This window comes from Falco punctatus (genome assembly GCF_963210335.1).
Source record: "Falco punctatus genome assembly, chromosome: 3".
Taxonomy (NCBI): Eukaryota; Metazoa; Chordata; class Aves; order Falconiformes; family Falconidae; genus Falco; species Falco punctatus.
The window spans coordinates 27,407,944-27,431,642 of record NC_137582.1 but is presented as its reverse complement, the minus strand read 5'-3'; the positions used below and the strand labels follow the sequence as shown (position 1 = coordinate 27,431,642).

Sequence of the window (23,699 nt, the reverse complement as noted above, 5' to 3'; positions counted from 1 at the left end):
GCACGTATAGGAATTAATTATTTAAACAGCAAGAAGGGAAGAGACTTATTTAGGAAATTAAAAATCCTGAAGTGTGATGTGATCAATAGAAGGTTTTGACTGAATGCCCATGCAAATTCTTTAATCTAACACATTATAGAAAAAATCACATAGGAAATGGTTTAAACTTAAAAAAATTAAGAACTTCTGAAATTAGACTGAGAAAGCTCTAGAAGATGTACTGTAGAGAAAGATCCTTCATTGTCATGGAAACAAACTAGCTGATCTAATAAATGTTTTCCATCTCTAGCTATGTTCTATTTCTGTCATTTTTTTTCCCAGGTGAAGTTAGAAAAAGGAGGCATTTTTTATTATTTTTACTGTCTGGCAATACAGTATGGTATACTAACAGCTGAAATTTCAGTACTATCGCTGGAAGTTTATCTTTCATTACATTTAAGTAGGAGTTATTGTTTTCAGTACATGAATGCCTAATTAAAACATATAGACTAAATATCATTATTAACAGAGCAAATACTATTGCTACTGTCTCTGTTGTTTTATGCATCATGTGAGCATCACTTCTATTATATTTTGCGAATTCTACTGTCTTTCAGTCCAATGCAAGTAGAAGAACAGAAACTAAAATTAATTTTATTTAGCCTTTACCTAAATTATCCCTTTGACAAGAAACACCTTTTTTCAGAAGAATGGACTGTGTTTGTATGTTACATTTTACACAAAAGTTCTTATAAATTATTTGCTTGCAATGTTATCTAAGGAATAATATCACAGATAAAATATGAACTTTTTCCCTTAAGGTGAAATATTAATTTGACCTAGCACCAATCTAACACCTTTTTTTTTTTTTTTTCCGAAGATGTAAATGTTACCTGATCATGTGAGAAGTTTGTAGTTAAAACGGTATCAGAAATTGTGTTTTCTTCAATTCCAATTCTATATTAAGTCTTTCTTTACAAGACTTAATTCAGAAGTTAAGTGTATATATAAAGAAAGAGCAAAATCCTCGAGGGACAGAATATATAGGTTCTGAAGGCATTTTTAATGCTCTCTACACTTATCTGCAGTTTCTAAGTTTTCAGCAGAAAGGTTTTACTCTTTGCATTGCTAAAATAGTTTTCAGTTGTATAAGGTATTTGAGGCAGACAGTATATTTACAAACACATTATGAAATAGAGCTTGTATTAAAAATTCAAAATCTAGAAGGAATACTTCAAAAGCTAATACTGAGCTTAAAAGACTGTGTGAGGCACCAAGAGCATTGTAGGCTGCAAAAGGAAATGAGACCTTTGCCCAGCGTAATTCTGGACAATAATCTCAGCTAACTTCAGATACTGATTAAAGCACCATAGGCTTCCCGTGAAATCGGTGGAGAGAAACAGATATTTTAGGGCAGAAACCAGCTGACATATTTTAGGCAGCTACATTAATTTAAATGTTTTGCTAACCAGAAAAGGTGAGGTGGTAGTAGCTTTGTCTTTTGGGGGAGCTGGCATCTACAGAAGGATGTGAGTGCAAAGGCTATAATTGCTATTCCCTGAAAATTTCCTTGCTGCCTAGATTCCACCTTCATACCCCTGGCTCACATTGCGTTTTACATGCTGAAGATGATTAACCAGTTAATGGTAATTATGAAACTCAGAGTATTCTGAGAAAGAGAGTGTGAGACAAATATTAATCACCTCATATGAATACGACTATTAGATGCACCCAGATCATGAATCAGTTGTCTAACTGAGGTCAGTGTATCCTTGTTACAGTGATCTGAGTGGTTATTTTGGCATTATAATGTATGGAAATATTTAATGATGATGTAACTTCTAAAGAAAACAGAAGTTGCTAAAGAATAAATATTTGTTCACAACATTAAGAATTTATTTTTCTTTAGGTAAAAGCAGTTCCTTCTACTTAGGCTGTAAGAAGATTCATATGCAGAAAAGAACTATGTATCCTATTCATGTGTATCTTAAATAGTGTGATAGAGAAATGCTGTCCTTTTCTTTCCCTTAGTGGTTGAGATGTAGTGTCTTTATAAAATAATTCTTATTCTTTCATCTAGGTACTGTGGTTGTTGATAGTGCTGCTTAGAGAATAAACACAAAAATATTATTATGTAAAAATTAAATTAAATAAGTAATAGAAGATTAATGAAATTCAAATTACCACAGCTTGAGTCTGTGAAAACTAAAACTTTCATTAAGGCTACTCAAATAAATCTATTGAAAAACAAAAAAAGCTTTGAACACTCTTTTAAGTAAAGGTCCAAGGCTGCAGCAATATCTGCTGGTCCCTGTATTCTTTGGTGGAACCTTTTAGAAGGTAAATTTGTTAGACGGTTCGCTGCAAACACAGTTCAATGTGGTTTGCCAAAAATGAGCTCTATATTGTTATCCTTTGCCATAGAAGCAGCTTATTTCCAACTATATTAATTATGAATACCAATACTCCTCCTCAGAATTATTTTTTCAAAAGCCTTTACTGTTTATTTTGAATATAACACCATTCAAGTTCCTGCACTTTACAAAGATAGTGTGATTTCTAAAGTGAAAATATAAAATATAATTTTACACAAAAAAATTATCAGAAAATATTGCATACTCACAAAAAATTGTCATATTCCCATAGAAAGTACATTTTTAAATAATGTATTTCAGCATATTAAAATTTCACTTAAATCTGTTCTACATTCATGTTAGTCTACTGATAACCTCAGTGCTGCCTACCTTTTCTTCCCCATGGCTTTCAATAGCAGCTGTTGCAGCCAAACCCTTGAAATGAAAAAAATCATCAAAAAATATAGCCACATTTCCCATAAAATTAATTTAGGCTCTATGCACCAAAAGAAAAATTAGAATACTAATTCATTAAAAGTAATAAGCAATGCTTGTGAAATATTTGTCTAATAAGATGGTTATATTGATTCTTATTGTCTTTAAAGAATAGCCACAGGAAAAAAAAATACTAATGTTTAAAATCAGATTTATCATTAACTGATTATTTCTGATCTAATTTTGTCTCTTGTGCTACAGTCTCCAGAACTTTCTCATTTTAGAATTTTTAAAGTTTTTTGTGACGTAGAAACCACATAAAATTTAACTGAATTTCTCTGAAATACTGTGAGACAATCACAATTCATTCAAGTAAAAAACATACTTTGCCAAATGCTGCAGGACACATATCCAACTGCATTGCCAGTCTGACTGGTTCCCGATAAGCTTTCCATTCAGTCATCCAGAGACACAATGTTAGACTATAAATTATTATGAAAATCCATCAAGGATATTTTCCAGTGTATATCTATATCTATAGACGTATACATATATACAAATTTTAAAATACATTTAATAAAGAGCACAATTTTATGACTGTCCTAAAGAAGAATTACTATTTTTGTCTATTTGGCTTACATCTTAAAAAAGAAATGTGTGCATCTTTTAAGTTAAATAATTAATTGAAATCTGTGGATAAGTACTTAGGTAGCTGGTAAATCATGGACACCCACATTTTTATGACTAAATTTACATACTGCTTGCAGTTTTGAGAAGATCCTACCAGTTTTGCAGAGCCGAGCTTCTGGTCACCTAACAAACTTAATAGTATGGTATGAGATTCCAACGTGAGGCAGTCTTTGATGAAGTAGGCATGCTCAGAGACACACAGGACAAGCAGAGAGCCCTGAGGCCAGCACAAGACATGCTGACTGTGGACAGGCTCACACAGAAACACAGCTTAGTTGTAAGAATATACAGCTGTGGCCTGGGATCTTTTGCCCTCCTGCTAGTGAAAGCTATAAGGACCTCTTAGAAGGTGACTACAGTGAAAGATGCATAGGAAAAAAGGGAAGTATTGTGAGCATCAATGGCTCAAAACTGGATCACAGAGACACCAAGAACACTCCAGGTAATGGCCACTACTCTCTGGAGGCACCCAGGAGGTGGTGGATGCTCCAATCAGAGATACAACTGAGTCAGTGGAAGCAAGAGATGAGGGAGTGAGAGCAGATCCCCAAAATGCCAAAATACCCAAAGGATTTTCTTTGCTGGTGACATGGATGTCCTGCTTCACCAGGGCTGTGAACATGGTGGAGTCTTGGAGGAGGGCCACATATTTGTTGGCTTAGGTATCCCATATACTGCTTAGAAACATAGTGGGTCAAATTCTTAGATTCCTAAATCTTCTCATTTGCTGTATAAGAACTGTTAGTGACTAACTTAATATTTTGGTTCCCACTTCATGAACTACATACTTACGAGGAAATTGTCATTGTCCTCATACCCAAGTTCTGGTAGAGGCAAGATTTTCTTGCTTCTTATCTTTGGCTCTGCACCACTAGCATAGCTAGCTCCTATTTTCTGATTTTAAGATATTCTTGATTAGAAGGTGGGGCAAACGGTTACACCTATTTTTCTTTATAGGTGTTATGGATAGTTATTTATGCACAGATATAATAAAATCTGGCAGCTGTACTTTTAAAAAGGTATTCATTAGCTCTTTAGAGTAAGAAACAGGTAAACATTCCTGTTGAAGTTTATGTCCTGTAAAAAATGTAGAGCTTGCAACATTTCAAGCAACAAAACAAGTATTAAAAGCAGTATGCTGTAGATGGATCTATAAAATTGGAGAAAATAAAGGAATTTTTTTAGATTAATTAAAAGCATGTGTAATTAATAATTTATCTATTATTTTATTTTACTTTAATACATTGTTTTGTATATTCCCTGTGTTTTACATGAACTGTTAAGATTTTGATAACCATAGTTAAACATCTTCTTAGCTGTTGAGATGTCCTGCATAAAATTTACTTGCTAAGCACATTAAGCAATATGTTGTAGACACTTTTTTGTGGAAAGATGCAATATTAGAAAACATGCCAGGCCTTTACTGATGGAGAAACTGAAGGAAGAAATGGAAACCAAAACTATTATATAGTGCAGAGATAAGAATTGTCCAGATTTTTGAGCAAATGGGCTGAGTGTTGTATCTTAAAAATGTCAACAGATCACAGTCATAACTTGAGGGCAGTTTGTTCTGTTTGCTCTTGTTCCCTCTCTGCTATTCAAAGGAGCTCAAAGGAATCTTGAACTACCAGGGGTATCCTTCTAGGGATTCTCAGAGGTAGTGATGTTACCAGGGAGGTTTAAAGATAACTGTTCGACTTTAATCTACAATACTAAGACTTTATGTGTTATCATCAGGTTTTTTCCCTGGTTCTCAGCTCTAGGTGACGTTGTGGTAAGTTAAGGTTCTGGAAAGAGATATTGAAAGATACGGAGTTACCTTGCTTCTTTTTTCCTCTGTTTAGTGGATTATCAGCCAAGTCTGGGGGGGATTCTCAGTTGGAGGAAGGAGTATTGGTCAGAGTACTTTGACACCCCATAGCATGAGATCGGTCTTAAACCTTTGAAATTTTTTCTGTACACCAGCAGCAGTGCAGAGGCACATGCTGTTATTATCAGTTACGTGTTAGCCATTTGTCCCTAGATTACGAGTGACAAGGCAAGCATCAGCAACAACAGAGACATATCATGCAAACCTTTCCTTTTATAAAAAACCCTATGTCCTCTGTTTTCACTATTAGCAGCTTAATGTCTAAATAAAAAAGAAACTATGTCTTGACATTTTATCTAAACCTCTTTTGAATATTTAATTGCAATCGTACATGAAAAATTTCCATGCAACTCTATTTGAAATGATTTATGGCCCTGTGTAAAAACATATTTTACTATTACTTTGTCTTCCATAAATAGATTATTAATTATTAATTAGTTAACACATAAGTAGATTATTATTACATAAGATAGTGCAGATATATAAGATGATAATTTATGAGCTAACTAAATGCCAAGTGGAGGATAAAATCTAGAAAGAAAGCCATGTCCTCAAAGATCTGAGACAAAGGGAGATAAGAAAGGTTGTAGTAAAAGTAAGAAAGTGAGTGTCCAGGTAGAGATAAAACTGTGCTATATAGGAAGAGGGTGGAAATGTGCACAGTAGTAATGTGGTCTGCTTATGGACACAGCAGGTCAAAGCTGTGAATATAACAGACATCAGGGTCATTTGATAGATCTTTTTCCCCCCAGATATTCCCACATTAAATGATCTTTATGTTTAGTTCTTGTGAACGTAATATTCTTCCAATTTTATTTTTTTATCTATATAAAAGGAATTGATATGTATTTATCAACAATAACATGAAAAAGCAGCAAAATTAATTGAGCAGAAGCAGGTGAACTTTATTTCACTTTTGAAGCAAGCTTTCTGGATTAATTTTAACCATTTATCTTGCTAATAAAATATTATACACAATAATGATATTTAATTTTTTTCCTTAGACAATTGTTTTGTATTATGTTCTTCTTTCCTAATGAACAAGATTCCTGAGTTTCAGAAGGTTTTAGTAATGCATTTTGCAGGTGGAGTCACTCAAGAAGAGATATTTTAATTCAACCAAGTTTTCCATAGCAGGCATTTCAACTAATCTTGTTTTTAACATTAATTTTGTTTTAAAACAAGCCTTTAAGGCTTTGCTACCTTACCTGAGAATATGACTTTAAATCTAATTTCTTACTGAAAATGTTTCTTACTGAAATATGTACTACTGTATGTTTTGTATTGTATGTACTGCATGCCTTATGTTCAATTTTAGCAGTCCAAGTGAGTAGAGGGTGTATATAACTCAGTGCATTTTAAGGAACTTGCCCAGATGGTGGGTCTTGCTAATTCACCAACCACAGGTAGCTGTTTTCTTTGGTCCTCATCAAAATATTTATGATGATTCTCATCAGTTTCTCTGTGTGCTTATCAATTAATCACATAAAAGCTGAGACTAAGGGGACAAATGTCTTAAATTATATATACTGTTCAGAAAATATTGATATTTCAATCATCAGTTTTCATTACAATCCATTGTAATCTTTCAAAAATCATTCCAATTCTAAAAGTATTGCTGTTAAAGGAGCACACCTCATCATTTACTTTCCATGTATTAGATCTTGTTACTCTTTTTCCTAAATCAAGAAGGTGCCTGTTAGGAAATTTATTTCCCATTTGATAAGCTAAATAGACTGTATTAATTGAATCTTCAGTGGTATGTTCCTAGTGGCTGAATTGTACCTATCTGTACGTCCTGGAGTTCAGTCATTAAACCAAAACACGATCTTCAGAGGCAGTTGCAATATAACTTTATAGCAATAATTGAGGTAATACAACTTCTGTAATTAATTCAGTTTCCTCAATTCCTTGTGTATACACTGAAGCATTATATTAGCCTCTTTGCTCAGGTGCTTTCTTGAAAATTGAAGTGACCACTTTTCAGTGTGGAGTCTTCCATCCTAATGATATGACTTACCTGTTTTTTCCTAGCTGTTAAGGTCTGCATTTAGCTGTGCGGCAACATGGCTTTTGAAATTATCCCTTTCGTTTAGCCATTCAGTCAGTGTCATGCTGACAAGTTCATGCTTACTTGGGAGATATGTAAATATCCATGTGTAAATAACTATTGGCACAATGCTCCCAGTGCTTCAGGATCTTGAAAAGCACTATTAAGACATCACCTTGGTCTTTGTGTAGCCCTTTTGAAGCTACTGGGTACAAACTTATAAAATCAGTATCATTTGAAAGTATAAGGCAATAATTACTAAAATTAGAAATTTCCTTACTACTGATAGAATGGGAAATATTTATGATCATCACCATCTAATATCAACAGATCATCTGGCTTCCTTCCAAACCACAGGAGAGCAATACTTACTGAACATTCCTGTCTGTCAAGTGAAAATTTTCCATTTCATAATACTCATGTAATTGCTAAAATTCCTGTTCCCTTAATATACTTGCAGAAGTACTTCATATTTTTTTTGTTCTCATCTCATCTGACAAGGGATTTTCCTTATATATTTTTGGTTCCATTACTAGATTCCTGTTAACTTTTAGCATTATGTTAATTACTCTCAGCTTCCTCTCTTTTCCACTTGTTATATTTGTGTAACTGCTTTCACTTACTGCTGAACTAAAGGCTAGCTGTGAAAATGTTCACTTTCCGGTTCACAATTTTTCCCTCAATTGATTTGGATCTTGATTTAGACTTGTTTTCAGCTTTGGGACATAGATTACTTTAAACCCCATTGTATGTATATTGCAGGCTTGGACCTGACTGTGAATCATATAACAAAACAAAGTAATTGGGACTGTTTGTACCTAGGATGTTACTGTGTTTTAGTTCCAGTTCCTGATCCTCTCAGGATGATGTCTGTAAAGATTCTCTTGTGTTAATGAAATATTTTTTTTTCCACTATTGACAGCTATCTTTGTAAAAATTTCTAGGGACATTTTGGCACTGAAAGCCTGAGGCTTCCAGTATGTGTGTCATATATGCTTATAGTAATGTCTCCCTATTATGAAAAAGCTTTTCTGTTACTCTATAGATCAGTCTTAGTGAATTTGTTTTTTAGTTAGGTAGTGTGACTAGATCCTTTGTAGCTAGTCTGAAGCTCAACAACCATTATATGGAAATGGTACAGCTGATTGATCCCCTGTCACATGACACAAAGTATGTGCATACTAGGTGATGCTCATGGGTGGCTGGGAAATTATAGTAAGCTTGTAGTCTGTCTTCTGTTTTTATATGTTAAAACATCAATTTAAAAACATTTGAGATAATTTCACAGAAAGTTATTCAGTGAACAACAGGTAGCTAAAAGGAACTAATTTAGTAAAGTGAATTATCTGACCCCATTTAGTGACATGAATTGTATGAAGAAATGAGTCTTTTTAGAGATGGTGCATTTATGTTCCAAATCCACAGCTAGACAAGAGTTCACTTCCAAAACCTGATCAATAATGTCTTCAATAATAGTCATTAGATCTTAGTGTTCTGAAAACATATATACCTTGTGGTGGGTTGACCTTGGCTGGATGCCACATGCCCACCAAACCACTCTGTCACTCCCCTCTCCAGCAGAACAGAGAGGGAGAAAACAAGATAAAAATAAAACTTGTGGCTCAAGATAAAGGCAGTTCAATGAAGCAATACTAAAAGGTTGCTTGTGTGGACCCAAAGGTAAACAGAAGATGTTATTCTCTACTTCCCATCAGCAGGTGATGTTCAGCCACTTCCTGGGAAGCAGGGCTTCAGTACACATAGTGGTTGCTCTGGAAGACAAATGTCATAAATCACAAATGCCCCCCCCCCCCCTTCCTCCTCCTTTCTCAGTATTTATATCTGAGCAGACGTCATATGGTATAGAATGTCCCATTGGTCACTTTGGGTCGGCTGTCCTGGCTGTGTCCCCTCCCAAGATCTTGCCCACCCCCAGCCTGCTGGTGAGAGGGGGAATGCTGGAGGGGCAGCCTTGATGCTGTGCAGCACTGCTCAGCGGTAGCCCCAACACTGGTGTGTTACCACCCCCTTGCTAGCTGCCAACACAGGCACAGCGCTCTGAGGGCTGCAGTGGGGCTCAGCCAGACCCAATGCAGACCTGCAAAGGTGTTGTCTGGCAGTGTCATTAATTCTGATATGTGTCATCACCAGTAGCAGAAGCCCATCAGGCAGTAATTGTCTTATATTTTGTCTTTAGAAGGCAGTATGGCATTCAGTAGTGTACCTATTTCTTGCGGATTTTTTTGTTTGTTTTCATTAGACGCTATCAACAGAGATCATCAAAGATCATATCTATCTCGTGGATATTTATAGTTCTCTCTATGGATGTTTGTTTGTCTTGCTGTTGGGGGTGGGTGGCCATTTAAACAAGTATGTCCTGTAGTTTACTCCATTCCAGCAAATAAGATACGGCTACATTCTTGAGCAGTTTTCTTCACTGACATCTTGGATAACCTTGTCTGACAGTTTAGAGACTTTGAAAGACCTTGCTTATGCTTCTCCTCTAGTGAGAAAACCAACCCCTTCTTTGAAGTTAAAATTGGTGGATTAAAATGCAACTGCATGCAGCGTTTGAATCTCCAAAACTTTGTTCCTTTGCACAATTATTACTTAAAGCTGCCTTCTTATAGCCGCAATAATATCTGGCAGATATTCTGCAAGATTGAAGTTCATGATGGTTTACTGCTCACTATATGACATACAGACAGTGTGTCCCTTAGGTCACTTACTTACTTCCCTGGTATTTGCACACTTTCAAGTCAAATAGCCTATTTTTCTTTCTGTCCTTTTCCTTTAGGCTCCTGCCTACGCAGGAAAAAAAACCAAAGCCACAACAAAAAAACAACAACAAAGCAACAAACCACCAACCTTTGCATGCCCTTAATGTGAAAAAGAATCCCTTTTTGAGAGAGAGAAAACAAAGACCTTTAAAAACTAAAATGAAATATTTGTACCCTATGGGGAAAAGTGCAAAGGTGACTCCATTTAAAGGTTTTCCAAATGAATGAGATAATGTAACAAAACTTACTAGAACACATAAATTCTTAGTGTATAAAGAGCTCAGCCAGGCAGGGCTATAGTTACATCTATTTGAAGCACATTCAATGTTGCAGTCTATAGAACAGTTCTTTGTAGCTGAATTCACCCCTTACTAAATATGCTTACTCTGACTTTATATTTTATTTCTGATTTGGGGAAAGCTATGTTACAGTCTTTGTTTACATGAAAATCCTTTGGTTCTTGACTGGGTTGGGCTGCTAATTAGTGTCTTACTTTCAGAAATGTATAAAGGTTCTCAAAGGAGATCGTGTATCCTCAAATACAGCCTAGGGTGAAAGGTACTAGAATTGAGTCCAATCCCTTACAGTGCAGTTAGAAACGCAAAATAGATACTTTTGAGGGGGTCTATAAAATACTGCCTACCACAAAGCACTGTGGGTTTCTTTGTTTGTTTGTTTTAGGCTTTTTGCTTTTCTTTTTACACTTAAAAGAATGGGACCTATAATGGGAGATTTCAGGAATGACCTCTTAAGAGCCTTACCAGTATCTTATATTTTTTTAAAAGGAGTAACAGCTGTAGGTAAGAATGCCAAATGACCTTAAAAAGTAGACCATATTACATACTCCAGAGAAAGACAAAAGAATAAATCCCTGCAAATCTGACATAACTAAAATTCATTCTTGACCTCAATTGCATCAGTCTACCCATGAAAGGGTAAGGAAGATGCAACAATAAGACAGCTGAGATTTTTTTTTCATACCATCTGGAGCATGCTTGTCCTCCTCTCAAAAATCTGTTGCTAGATAGAGCCAAATTCTCACACATCAGTGAAAACTAAAGTCTAGCAAACCTGAAATGAAATCATGATTCTGGAAGAACAAGAATCTACTTGTGAGCACTGGAAGTCACAAAGCACAGGACTTGTTAAATAAGATGGTGGAACAAGCAGGATCCAAGCCTTCTGTTTCAACATTTCCTTGTATGTGGTAGTGAAACAGACTTCTATGTGCTCATATCTCAAGCTTAAATTTCTATATCATGGTCAGATGACACCTTGTTTAAAATTACTGTTCCTGTTGTAAACCAATGTAGGTTTCATGCCTTTTCTACCATTTGGAACACAACCCCAGAAAAGTACTTAATAGATGACTTTTCATTTTTTAGTGTTTATTCATGACTCATTGTTAGCTATCTCATCTCATTACAGCATTATCCTGTAGCTTAAGTTGTTCTTCTCTCTCCATGTTTGTCCCTAATTGCATATGTAGAGTCATAATATTCCATCTTGTCTTTAATTTTGTATAGATAGGTAAGCCAAAATATTTTAGTATGACTTTTTAGTGAAATTCTCCATTTTGGTAGTCATTGCAGTAGGTCTTGTATGTGATTTACTTTTTTTCAAGGTAAGCGACCAGAAGTGTTCAAGGTAGTCTAAACCGAGTCTTACAGTGCCTCCTGCACTGATATCAATACTTTCTGTTGCTGAATGTAAGTTTTTGATTAGTCCTAGAGTCACAATTGCCTTCTTCACTATACCACACCTTTGTATTACAATACATTCATGCTGTGATTTGCCACTGTATGGCCATGTATATGCATGTATCCTGCATTTGATTTAGAAACACCTCCTTTGCCTCCTCTAGCAGCTTCAGTCAAGGACCACATAGTTTTCAGCAGAAGTTTTTGCATTTCTACAAGATTCCATTTTTAAATATTAAATTTTCCCATTTCTATTATTGTGTTTGATTCTGTATGTTTGGAAACGTTCAAATTCAGCTGATGAGCATGGATGGTTCTGGGCTGAGCATTTCTGTTTAGTTTCTGCTATACACAATATAACTTTATAAAACAACACTTATGGAGCCAACTTTTTGAATTAAGACAATCCAAAACTGTACTTCAAAGGCTCAGTTCAGGTTGGTTCTAAAATTGTAGTTTGGTGGGTTTTTGATTTTTTTTTTTTTTTTTTTTCTGTTAGCAAGAAAGGATGCTGTAGATTTCCATGTCAGAATCTTTATGATTCTGTAACTGAAAGGACTAGAAATTTACCTTATTAAAAAATTATGGATTTGCTTTTTAAATGAGAGGGCTGAGGTCCCTTTTTTTCTGCTTAACGTGTAAATCATCTAGTATTCAGCTTGCTTGAACTTTCCTAAGAAGCAATGAATCCATCAGTTAATGGAGGTTAAAGCATGGTCAGCTACACAGAACTCACCATCTGCTACTTTAGTGGCATAAAGAGTTATTAGACATCCCATTGGAAAGCAAACGTTATTTAGAGAAATTAGAACAACTATTTTGGCTACATAGTTACCACTTATAACTGTGCACCTAGTTTAATGGTACAGACTATGATGCATAATGGCAATGTAAAAGTCTGCTTCCTTGTGCCTGTTGAAGTACCACCTTTGTGTTTTCCCACCCTATTGACTTTTTCATGTCGTGAGATCATACAGGTCAGAGCTTTGAGTACCTCAGTGTCCCGTCTCTGACAGTGATGAGCAACAGAGGTTTAGGGAGGATAATGAACAGCGGTGGAAGTGTAGAACATCTTAGCTGCCAAGAAACAGATGTTCAGGGACTTCTTGAGGTATTGTTATAGCATGTCTCTGGTAGCCCTGTCCTCCCATTTTTTAATAATTTTCTTAATCCAGTTGGTGTTTTGGCATTCATGGGCTACTATTGCAACACCTGAATTATGTCCTTTGTGGAAAAAAACATTTACTTTTTGTTTCTTTTAAAATCCGTAATCTGAAAATTTAATCAGATGCATGCAGTTTTGTGAGATACAGTGATTGTAATTGTCTCCTGTTTATCTTTTCCTTTTCATACATGATTTTATGAACTGACACCTTCCATCAGCCTTCCCTGTTTCTTTTCAACATTTCAAAGCATTATTTCTATGCTTTTGACCACTAGTGATCATGAACTGATACTTCAGAAAATTTTCCACAGTGCCTCTAGTTTTTCAGTAGATTATAGCTAATTTATGGTCTTTTACAAATTAAGTCTGGTTAGGTTTATTTTTTCCCTTTTTTAAAAAACCCATGTAATAATATCTGCCAGCTTATCCAATCATTATTGCAAGATCTCTATTGTAATGCTTAGCGGTCAGTTTTCATTGTATTCTAAATAATGTGTGTGAAAACTGTCATGTCAGTATTTGTGTCTCTTCAGAAGTCATCTATAAATATACAAAATATTATCAATATACTTCTTTTGTGTCCACAAAGGAGAAACAAGAAACTTGGAACTCAGGTATGTACATTTACAGTTCTGCAGCTATTACTGATCCCAACTTTCAAAGTTCACATAGGTCATCATAAGTTATCTAACAAACATTTTGCTCAAAGAAGAGCAATCTTTCTCTGATTCTGCTTTCTTGAACACTTGCCTTTTCTGTTGCCTTTAAAGACCTTTTTCTTGAGTGTTGAGTCTGTCTGGTGACTTTCCCTGCACCCTACAACCATTGACTCGAAGGGCTGTATAAACCCCAGGTCTTTTTAATGTGTAGTGTGATGGAAGTGGAGAGAAAGGTAGGGAAGCAGAGTTTTCCTTTAAGTGCTTCTTTCCTTCAAATGTGGCCCCCAGATACCCAGTCCCTGGTAGTAAAAGTGCTTCTTTGAGGTCCATTATGCTTAGTACTCTATGTACTCAGCCACCTTTGTCTACTTTAATAACCTAATTCAGCTTCTACTGAGATCAATAGAAAGTCTCCCACTGACTTCACTAGGATATGGATCAGACCCTGTTGTTAATTTTCTCAGAGTCTGTTACCTTTCTTCAGCTTTATTCACTAGTTTGGTGATTTCAAACATCCAAACGGAATTCCAGCTTAATTTGCTTAGTTGCTGTATCTTGGATTTGCACAGTTTTTAAAAATTAATAAAAATATGTAGGAGAATGAGATAGGATATGTAGTATGAATCTTCAAAACTATGGCATGTAAATTGCCAAATTCCATCTCCTACATCCAACTTCAGTTCCTAGTAAAATAAATAAAAAAACTGAAGGCATCTGTACATTTGCACGCGGCCCTAAAACAAATTGTTATTTTGAAAGTAGGAAGAAAGAATATTGTGTAACATTATTTTGACAAAATTGTGTAAGAAGATAAAGAAGATGCATAGTTTACTGTGCTCTGCAGAAAAGTTCAGTGCAATCTCTTAAGCTGTCTTACTTTAGATCATCTGGGCATAAACACAATTGTATGCATTGAAAAGAGATGGAATGACATCATACAGTAGTTTAGGATAAATGTTAATGTTCACGATGGGAGACAAGTGAGTAACACATGGATCTGTGTAATCTGATCACATGCTACTTTTTTATTAAAGTATCTAGAGATTAATATTCTGTTAATTAAATACTTTGATGGTGCTAAATGAGAGGTGTTGCTAACACCAGAGTTGAAAAAAAATAAAAACAGTATGAGCCCTAGAAAAATGCCATCTATAATGAATTGGATATGAAGAAATATGGCTTTATAAATGCAAGTGACTATCTCTATGCAGAAAGATAATGAAGTGCATGCCTAACTTTGAATATATGAGTCATCAATTAGCCTGTTCAGAATGCAGTTTAGAAGACATGTCTTCCACAGCTGAAGAATTTTTTTGACCATTCTCACGTGTTCCATATTCTGCCTTGCACATTCCCACCTCTAAAGACACAAATTACCATCAGTTTGGGCAGATGTGCTGCAAGTGCTCATTCATCACTCCGTCAAGTCAGGCAGTGCATCCTTGAACAGCATGTTGGATGACTTCTTACGGCATTTTAGAATAAATGAATAGCAGTTGAGTCAAACTGAAAGCAAAGATACTGAGGACCCTGTACTTTCTGTGCTCCCATTAGGGGTTCTATTGGGCCACAGGTTTTTGTTCTATTACTTGGTATAGGTATTTGACTATGGTAAGAGAATATCTGTTAATATGGGTCAGAGACAATGTGTTAGTCCACTTCTGCATTATTGGACTTCTATTTACTGTCATTAAATTACACTACAAAAGAAACAGAATTGGTTTGACACTGTTTTTCCTCATACATCTTAACTGTATAGTAGTTACAAAGGAATCTGTGCCCTGATTTACTTTTTTGTTGTTGCTTATGTATAATTTGTTAGTTATGTTTCTGTACAGTATATATAGAATTTTTTTTCTACCTTTAAAAGTTTGGGTTAGAGATACCGCCTGATTACAAACTGAATTTTTACTAGTTGTTCAGACCTATTTTTACCTTCAATGCCCTGAAACACCTACACCAACTGTCTTTGAAGGCTATGTAATTAGCTCCCATAGGCAGCTAGAGCTTTTGTTTGAAGCTTCATTTAGGAGAAAATCCCTTGTGTACCATTTTATATTTTTTTTTTTTTTACTTCATTTGCCAGGCTGAATTACAAACTGCTATACATTTATAATACCTATGCAGATAAAATAGGTATCTCTTACCTTCTCCTGTTACTTGTCTGGGTTTTTTTGACTAATGGTAGACTGCTAATACTTACACCTTTTAAGTAAGTGTGGCAAAATGGTCACTGCTTGCTGAACTATTATTTCTGGGAAGTAAATTTTTACATGACTTCACACTTTAAATTAATTAGTCCATCATGTTTTCTGCTTGGTAAGGTTTTCATGTAGCCTCTGGCTTGCATGTGGATATTCCTACACATGAAAACATCACTGAAAAAGAAAAGTATAATTATATCTTTTGTCTGTTATTTTTTTTGGCTGCAGAGTGATTTTTTTCACTTGATAAGTCTCAGTATGAAGGACAAAAGACATTAAACATAATTTGTGAAGACATTTTACTTTGCCCACATTATTTTTGAATAGCTGAATGGTTGAATAGGCTTTTTGTCTCAGGCATGAGTATGTTAAAATACAACATTCATGTAATATAGTATAGAATGTAGTCAAGCATAATATAGCACACAATATAATATTCCATTACCAAAAAGGTAGGGGTTTTTCCTTAACAGAAGAAAAAGAAGAATTTTAATCAAGCTTTTACTGTTTTGGGATTTTTTTCCCTGTAAATTGCTTTTCAGTGAATTGCCACTCTTAGGAGCTTGAAAGAACAAAATATAGATGCTAAAATTTTAGCTGAAGCTGATGTTATTTTGAGAAGAATAGCTGACTAAGGTTGCAGTGAACTGTGAAAGTACAGTTGAGAATGTTGAGAATGATCAGAATGCAAAATATTTCAGATTTCATTCTACTGTAACTACAAGGTTTTCCTAATATGGAATGACTGGATTATTTGAAGAGCTAATCTGCATATACTGTATTTAAATTGAGCTGTGCTTTCCTTACTGAAATATCTTTTTGTCTCTGAACAAAATTGAATTGTATTACCAGAATGTTCATTTAACGTATTTGAAATTCAACATTGAATCATGTACCTGTTCCCATTAAATGGCTTATGGACCACTGTACATGCTGCAATGTAACTAGAAATTGATCTTCATTTATCTTTAAAGAAATAATTTGTTATTTAAATATTCCATATTATTTTTTTAGTGTTCTTATAAAAGCCTTTACTTTTCAACAGTTTTATTTATCTAATTTTGACATAAGTTTGGGGGTTTGGTTGTTTGTTTTTTTTTTTAACGGGCTCTAAATATATATTATTCTGGCTTCCATAATGTTTTATGACAAAAGTTAAAATTTACATTTCTTTATTCAGATTTTAGCATTAAAGATGGACTATTATGGAGTTTAATTTTTTTTTTTTTGGCTTTCATTGCCATAAAAATGTGAATTGCCTTAGAAGTATAATACAATTTTTTCTACTGTGGAAGTCTGCAGACAAATAATATTGGGGTATATTTTGACTAAGGAAGGTTTATCTGAGCTGTTTCACAAGTTTCTGAATATTTGTCCTTCTGATGCTTACTTCTGTTGGGTATAAAAGTAGCTGCTTACATAACTTCCCATTTTCTCCTTCAAAAGCCAAATAAATATGTAAATTTGGATTCTGAGGCCTATATAAGAATGCAGATATCAAGTTTCAAGATATCAAGTCCTTTTAGAACAAGAATAGTGCCATAGTTTCCTTGCATGAGAGTGTGTTGGAGTTAGGGAAAAAGGTGCTGCAGTCTGACTGAAGGGTGAAAAGTAAGTGGAAGTTTAAAAATGTAAACCCTTAGATCTAAGTGGTTTGGCTTGGTATACATTAGATGATAACAAAATTGGTCTTTCTTAGGAGCATCACATATAGGAAGTGTGCAAATGATAGACATTTGTTTTCCTTAGCAAATTTGCAACATACCTCCTTTTATTTAATAACTTGAACAAAGAGAAAAAACGGTGACAAGATGCTTATTAAGGAGGTGATATTGCAAATCTGATAAGGGGCAATAGCTAATATTTGATACAGCTGTGAGTATTATCAGCTGTAATCTCAGTAAATAAAAATTATAGGTGGTAATACAAAAAAGATTGCTTAATGACCATGTGTGATTTCCAAGTGTCTACTTAAGCATTGCTTGTTTAGGGGATATCCTTTTCTTGACTCACCAGCTGAGAATCTCTTAGTCAGGAAGTGCAGAAGTTCAGATCTCGTAATAAAGCAACACAGATTCTATTGAAATGGAATTGACTCACGCAAGAACTCCTTCTTCTCTCCTGCAGTGTTTAACCATGTGTATTTAACACAGTCCTGCATTTTGACCTTGTGAACATGAACCAGTCAGTCTGTCAGCTCACATTAATGCTTAAACTGAGTAAAATTTCTTAATGAAGGCATTCAAGTTCTGGAACAGATCCTGTTAGGGAATGGAGTTTTAAAGACTGACTACAAAAGATACCTAACTCAGGTCAGTAGCTAATGATTGTTGCCTCAATGTCTCTCAGAAAAATAAATAGTTTATACTTCACTAGCAGTTATTTGGTTAAGAAAATTGCTGTAGTTGATAGCATTTAAATAGAGCTTTTGTAAATTGGCTGGAAGCATTCTGTTGGAGTGGCTATTGTATTTGGAATAATAAAATAGTGTTTCAGCACGCTATTTGAAAAAAACATATTGGCAGGAATATCTCACATTATCTAAAACCACTGACTAAAGTTTATTCCTTTTTTTTGCTTTGGCAGATCAGTTTAATAAAATAGAAAGCTGATGTGTCTTCTGTGTTTAACAAAAATCTTGAATTTCCCATAAAACTTTGATGCAGTGGACTTCACTTAATTTTGTCTAACCTGTCAATAAATTGTCCCAGTAATCTGGATTGTTTCATGAGGAATGTGCATTTTTCTCAGTGTTCAAGGCAACGTGTGCTCACAACCCAGAAAGCCAGTCATATCCTGGGCTGCATCAAAAGAAGTGTGGTTGAGGGAGGTGATTCTGCCCCTCTACTCCATACTAGTGGGACCTGACCTGGAGTACTGTGTTCGAATCTGGAGTCCTCAGTACAAGAAAGACATAGACCTGTTAAAGCAAATCCAGAGGGGGGCCAGAAAGATGATCAGGGGGCTGGAGCACCTCCCCTGTGACGACAGACTGCAACAGTTGGTGTTATTTAGCTGAGGGGAGAGAAAACTCTGGCGAGACCCTATAGCGGCCTTCCAGTACTTAAAGGGGACCTACAGGAAAGATGGGGAGTAGCTCTTCATCAGGAAGTGTAGTGATAATGAGGGGCAGTGGTGTTAAAGTGAAAGAAGGTAGATTTAGATTAGATATTAGGAAGAAATTCTGAACTGTGAGGGCGGTGAGCCCCTGGCAGGGGTTGCCCAGAGCAGCTGTGGATGTCCCATCCCTGGAAGTGCTCAAGGCCAGGCTGGATGGGGTTTTGAGAAGCCTGGTCTAGTGGAAGGTGTCCCTGCCCATGGCAGGGGGTTGGAACTGGATGATCTTTAAAGTCCCTTCCAACCCAAACCATTCTGTGATTCTATGATTCCATGATTCGCTTTGTACATCATTTAGACTAAATTAAATGGAATCATCCTCATATTTGTGGACAGAGCCTTGAGGGGTTCATAATTCAAGGTTAGAAACTGAAAAATTCAGTGAATAATGCAAAATAATTCTAATAAATATCTTAAAAATCAGAACCCTCCAGGAGCACTTAAACAATATTCTGTTTCTTTTCAGGTTACAAAATATCTTTAGGCTTAGGGCCATTTTCCAGTAAAATTTTATGAATGTTTGATGAAAAGACGTAACAGAATATTTACCTGCGCAGAAGTCATGAAGTCTTGTTAATAAGGACTAAAAATATGTATTTTAAGTTTAAATACATTTTCTCAAGATACATCTATCCTATAATAACTTTTTATTAGTCCTTCAGTGTTTCTGACGTTTAAATTATTTTATGAAGCCACTTATTAAAATAAATTCAAAACTCTCTGAGTTCTTTTGAAAAAAATTCTTTGAGACTGTTTTGGAAAATAAGCCAAAACCAGCTGAGGCATTATCAAGGAAAAAGGCCGTGCTTTCAGATCCTGCTTTAAATCTGGCAAGGTCTGAGTCAATCCTCTTTTTGTCTGAAAGTTCACATGGATATTTGGAGGGCAATGTCGTCATCCTGGCTGTCAGTTATTGAGAGAGAGAAAAGAACATTCACGCCAGATGGTCTCATCCTTTTTATCAGATATGTAACGGTGACAGACAGCATGTGAGTTAGGCAGCAAGAAGAGAAACGTGAGGGAGGAAAGAAATATAGATGTCAAAAAGATACTTTAAGTCTTCTTTCTTGTGAATAATGGAATAGATACCAGTGCAGGGCCGGAATCCTTTGTGTCTGAGGAAGCAAGGTACATGTTAATTCTCGGCTTTACAGTGTACGGAGATGCAACATTAATACAATAGTGATGTAAAGATACACGATATTTTCTCAACTTTAGTTTTTGTTCTACAACAGATTTTATGTTTTTCTAAGACTAATCATGAAAGATTTAAAAGTTAAAGATACGTGTATAGATTTAAAAGTTAAAGATACGTGTATAGATGAACACAGAACATTGTTGCGTTGTCAGTATGCTCAGATTAATTTTCCTCTGTTAACTTGAGAACTGTTGGTGTTTTGAAATGCCAGCTTCCTGAGTTATTACATATCCAATCCTGAGATGACATATATTGATTTTGAAAGATTTTATTATTAACTTTTTTGGTAAAATATTCCTATATCCTGATTCTTTGCTCTGGTGCTGCACCAAGTCTTTCAGCTATCCAGCTGCCCCAACCTTTCAGTGGAACTCAGTTAAAATAAGAAAATCTGTGAGATTGTTTACCATGGCATATATTCCTCGTCATGTAGGATGGAGACTGATTATTCCGTTCTTGCAGAGTACCGTAACGGTTCAAGTCATATCTGGGCTGCATCAACAGTAGCATGGTCAGCAGGTCAAGAGGAGTGATTCTCCCGTTCTACTCCACCCTCATGAGACCCTGCCTGGAATACTATATTGAGCTCTGGGGATCTCCAGTACAGGAAAGACATAGACCTGTTAGAGCAGGTCCAGAGTAAAGCCACGAAAATGATAAGAGGGCTGTAACACCTCTCTTGTAAAGAAAGGCTGAGGCAGTTGGAGTTATTCAGCCTGGAGAAGAGAAGGCTCCAGGGCAACCTTGTTGCAGCCTTTCAGTGTATAAAGGAGCTTATAAGAAAGATGGAGAAATACTTTTTAATCAGGGCCTGTAAAGACAAGACAAGGGGCAGTGGTTTTAAACTGCAAGAAGGTAGATTTAGATTGGATGTAAGGAGGAAATATTTTATGATGAGGGTAGTGAGTCACTGGAGCAGGTTGCCCAGAGAAGTTGTGAATGCCCCATCCCTGGAAGTGTTCAAAATCATGGCTTTGAGCGATCTGATACAGTGAAAGACGTCTCTGCCCGTGGCAGGGACATTGAATCTTTAAAGGTCCCTTCCAACTCAAACCATTCTCTGGTTCTATGAAATACTGTCTGTCCTGGTAGTAAATAAGCAGCCTGTGCAATTCTTCTTACACAGTGAAAATACCATCAAAAGGAGACCAAGATGCGGAGGGATCCTATTAAACAGATTAATTTAGTATTGTTTCAATGTATTTTGACTTTTCATGTCATGACAAGTTATATAAGCACTGGCAGAGTATTATCAATCGACAGGTTCTTGAACATCATCCAGATCAGGTAAGACTACATGTAATATTACTTGTTTAGTTTTGGATCAATATGCTGTTGGTCTCAATTCATGATGCTGCAGCTGCATCACACATAACCCACCTATACCATAATGGTCCTAAAGTTAGTGACAGGTTTTTTCTTGCACTCTGATCCTAATAAAACTGTTTTTTCTGTCACTTATTTCACAGGTTAGAGCAGGGCTTCCCTGTTTGTATATTCCCTGTTTCTCTACACAATTGGTTTGCCTTTGTGAGTTTGGTTTTGTTGGGTCAGTGCTTTTGGTATTCGCTTGGGATTCATCTCATTTGGCTTTAAAAAGCTGCAGTGTAGAAGTTTGTATGTTAGTTGTCTAGTCCTCCTTTACACTATATTGAGAGAAATAAGCACTTCTATGGAAAAATTAATCTTGTCCCATGATAGACATCTACATTTCCTACATTCTGCAAGTGCCATTTTTTTCTAGTTGACTCTAAGGCAGTGTTTGGTGACTTAGGGAGCTTGCTCTGTAGTGCTTAAAATACTGTTTTCTCAGACTAGGTGAGATCACCCAGACCCTTGAGTCTGAGGATTGGTGTTCTATTTGTTTTAAAGAAAATTTAAAATTAAAAAATGTTTTGTTTTAAATAATAATGTAAGAGAGGCAGCAGTTCTATTGAAAACCACATTGATAATGCCTTTAGGCTGCTTTTTTGCGAGATTTACAATTGAGTCTTAATGATGACAATGATTGCTAATTTGAATATCCTAACATGTAATATTTAGTATCAGAAAGACAAAACTTTCATTTAGTATTTTTGGAAACTGCTTTATATAAATGAATGATTGTTCTGATTTTTCACAAAGCATTGTCCAAGAGATGTAGATGCCAGTTCTTAGCCATGAGGGCCGTGATAGTTTATTCACACTTTACACAGCGTGATACCATGCAACAGATTCATAAATGCTAACTTTAGCTTGAGTTTATCTCCCTCGGCTCCCTTCACAGTCGATGGAGAGATGTAGGTTCTCTAGGGGATGATTTAGAGAACCTAAACTTAGTTTTCTGCTCTGAATTGCTCATTAGAGTTGTCTGCCATTGACTGTAGAGGGAGCCTGGGGAGAGCAGAGTCTCTGAGCTGACTTGAAGAGTGAATATCCCCATGTACATAGACAAAATCTAATACTCTGTAAGCACTTGTAGGCCGGTGTGCACCCATTAAGGTGTATGTTGAAAATTAAGGTTCTTGTCCCATATTGTGTAGAGATAGTTAACTGCAATATATTTTCTTTGCACCTTTAAAAGCAGTATCACAATATAGCATGTCAGATGGAGTAAAATCTATTAATTCTAGAGTAAAATATGCCGTATTTGGTCTGTATTTTAAGGTACGGAATGATACGGTTTCTGGTACATGTGTTACTTAGTTTTCTAGTTCTGATTTTTTCTAGGTATGCTGAGTTTCAGAGAGGAGATTTCAAACACACACACATACACACACATTAAGTTAGAGATCCAATTTTACTGCTACTGAACAGAGCAAAAATATATGTAGTCATGATTTTTATCTTGATATGAATTTTATCTTTATGTAGTCTTGATAATGTTTGGCATAGTATTTATTCACTTTTAGGTATGCAAACATGGTTAGGAAAATATTATTATATAGGTACCTCATCTACATAATAAAGTAAAACAAAAATATAATCCCTGTGTATGCATTCTTAATGTATTTTGTATTAAGCATGTAAATTTTTCGATGCCATTTTGCAGCAAAATATAAATTAAACTATTTTAAACAGATAGGAATAACTGGATTAATGCCATATAAGGCACAATGAGCAAAATGATAAAGAAAATCATTCTTCCCATTAGCAAGACTGAAATTTAATGTCCCTTTGATAGCATCAGTTTTATGGTCAAATCTAGTTGTGTAGTGACTTTGAGAAGGAAAAAGGTTTTATTTATGACTGATCTTTTCATCACATTTATTAAATCCTGAGTTAAAAGATGGTCTATCATGTTTCCCTGTAATTAATTTTAAACAAGCTTACAGAAGCAGAATTAACATTTTTCTTTCCCTTTGTTCTTTTTTTTTTTCCTTTCTGGGAAGGCACTCTGCCCAGAATAAAATACTGTAAATTGTTGAGTGATTTGGTCTTTTGGGGGCAGGGGGAGTTGTTTTTTAATATTTCACTTAATTAATTGAAGACTTCCATGCTGAAACTTGAGTCCTCACT

At 35.4% G+C, this 23,699-nt stretch overlaps 1 protein-coding gene across 41 annotated transcripts in view; it reads left to right on the top strand.

Annotated features, from left to right (window-relative positions):
* RIMS2 (regulating synaptic membrane exocytosis 2) overlaps positions 1-23,699 on the top strand; it is a 511,335-nt gene that overhangs the window by 178,929 nt on the left and 308,707 nt on the right. For 3 of the 41 annotated variants that reach the window (XM_080378002.1, XM_080377998.1, XM_080378000.1), the window contains exon 1: positions 1,322-23,699. This exon is cut by the window's right edge. The exons of 37 other annotated variants lie outside the window; for them this stretch is intronic. The gene's annotated coding sequence lies outside the window, so the exon portion shown is untranslated. Of the gene's footprint in view, positions 1-1,321 lie in introns of those variants that run through there. One more of the 41 variants, XM_080378003.1, reaches the window with a different exon arrangement.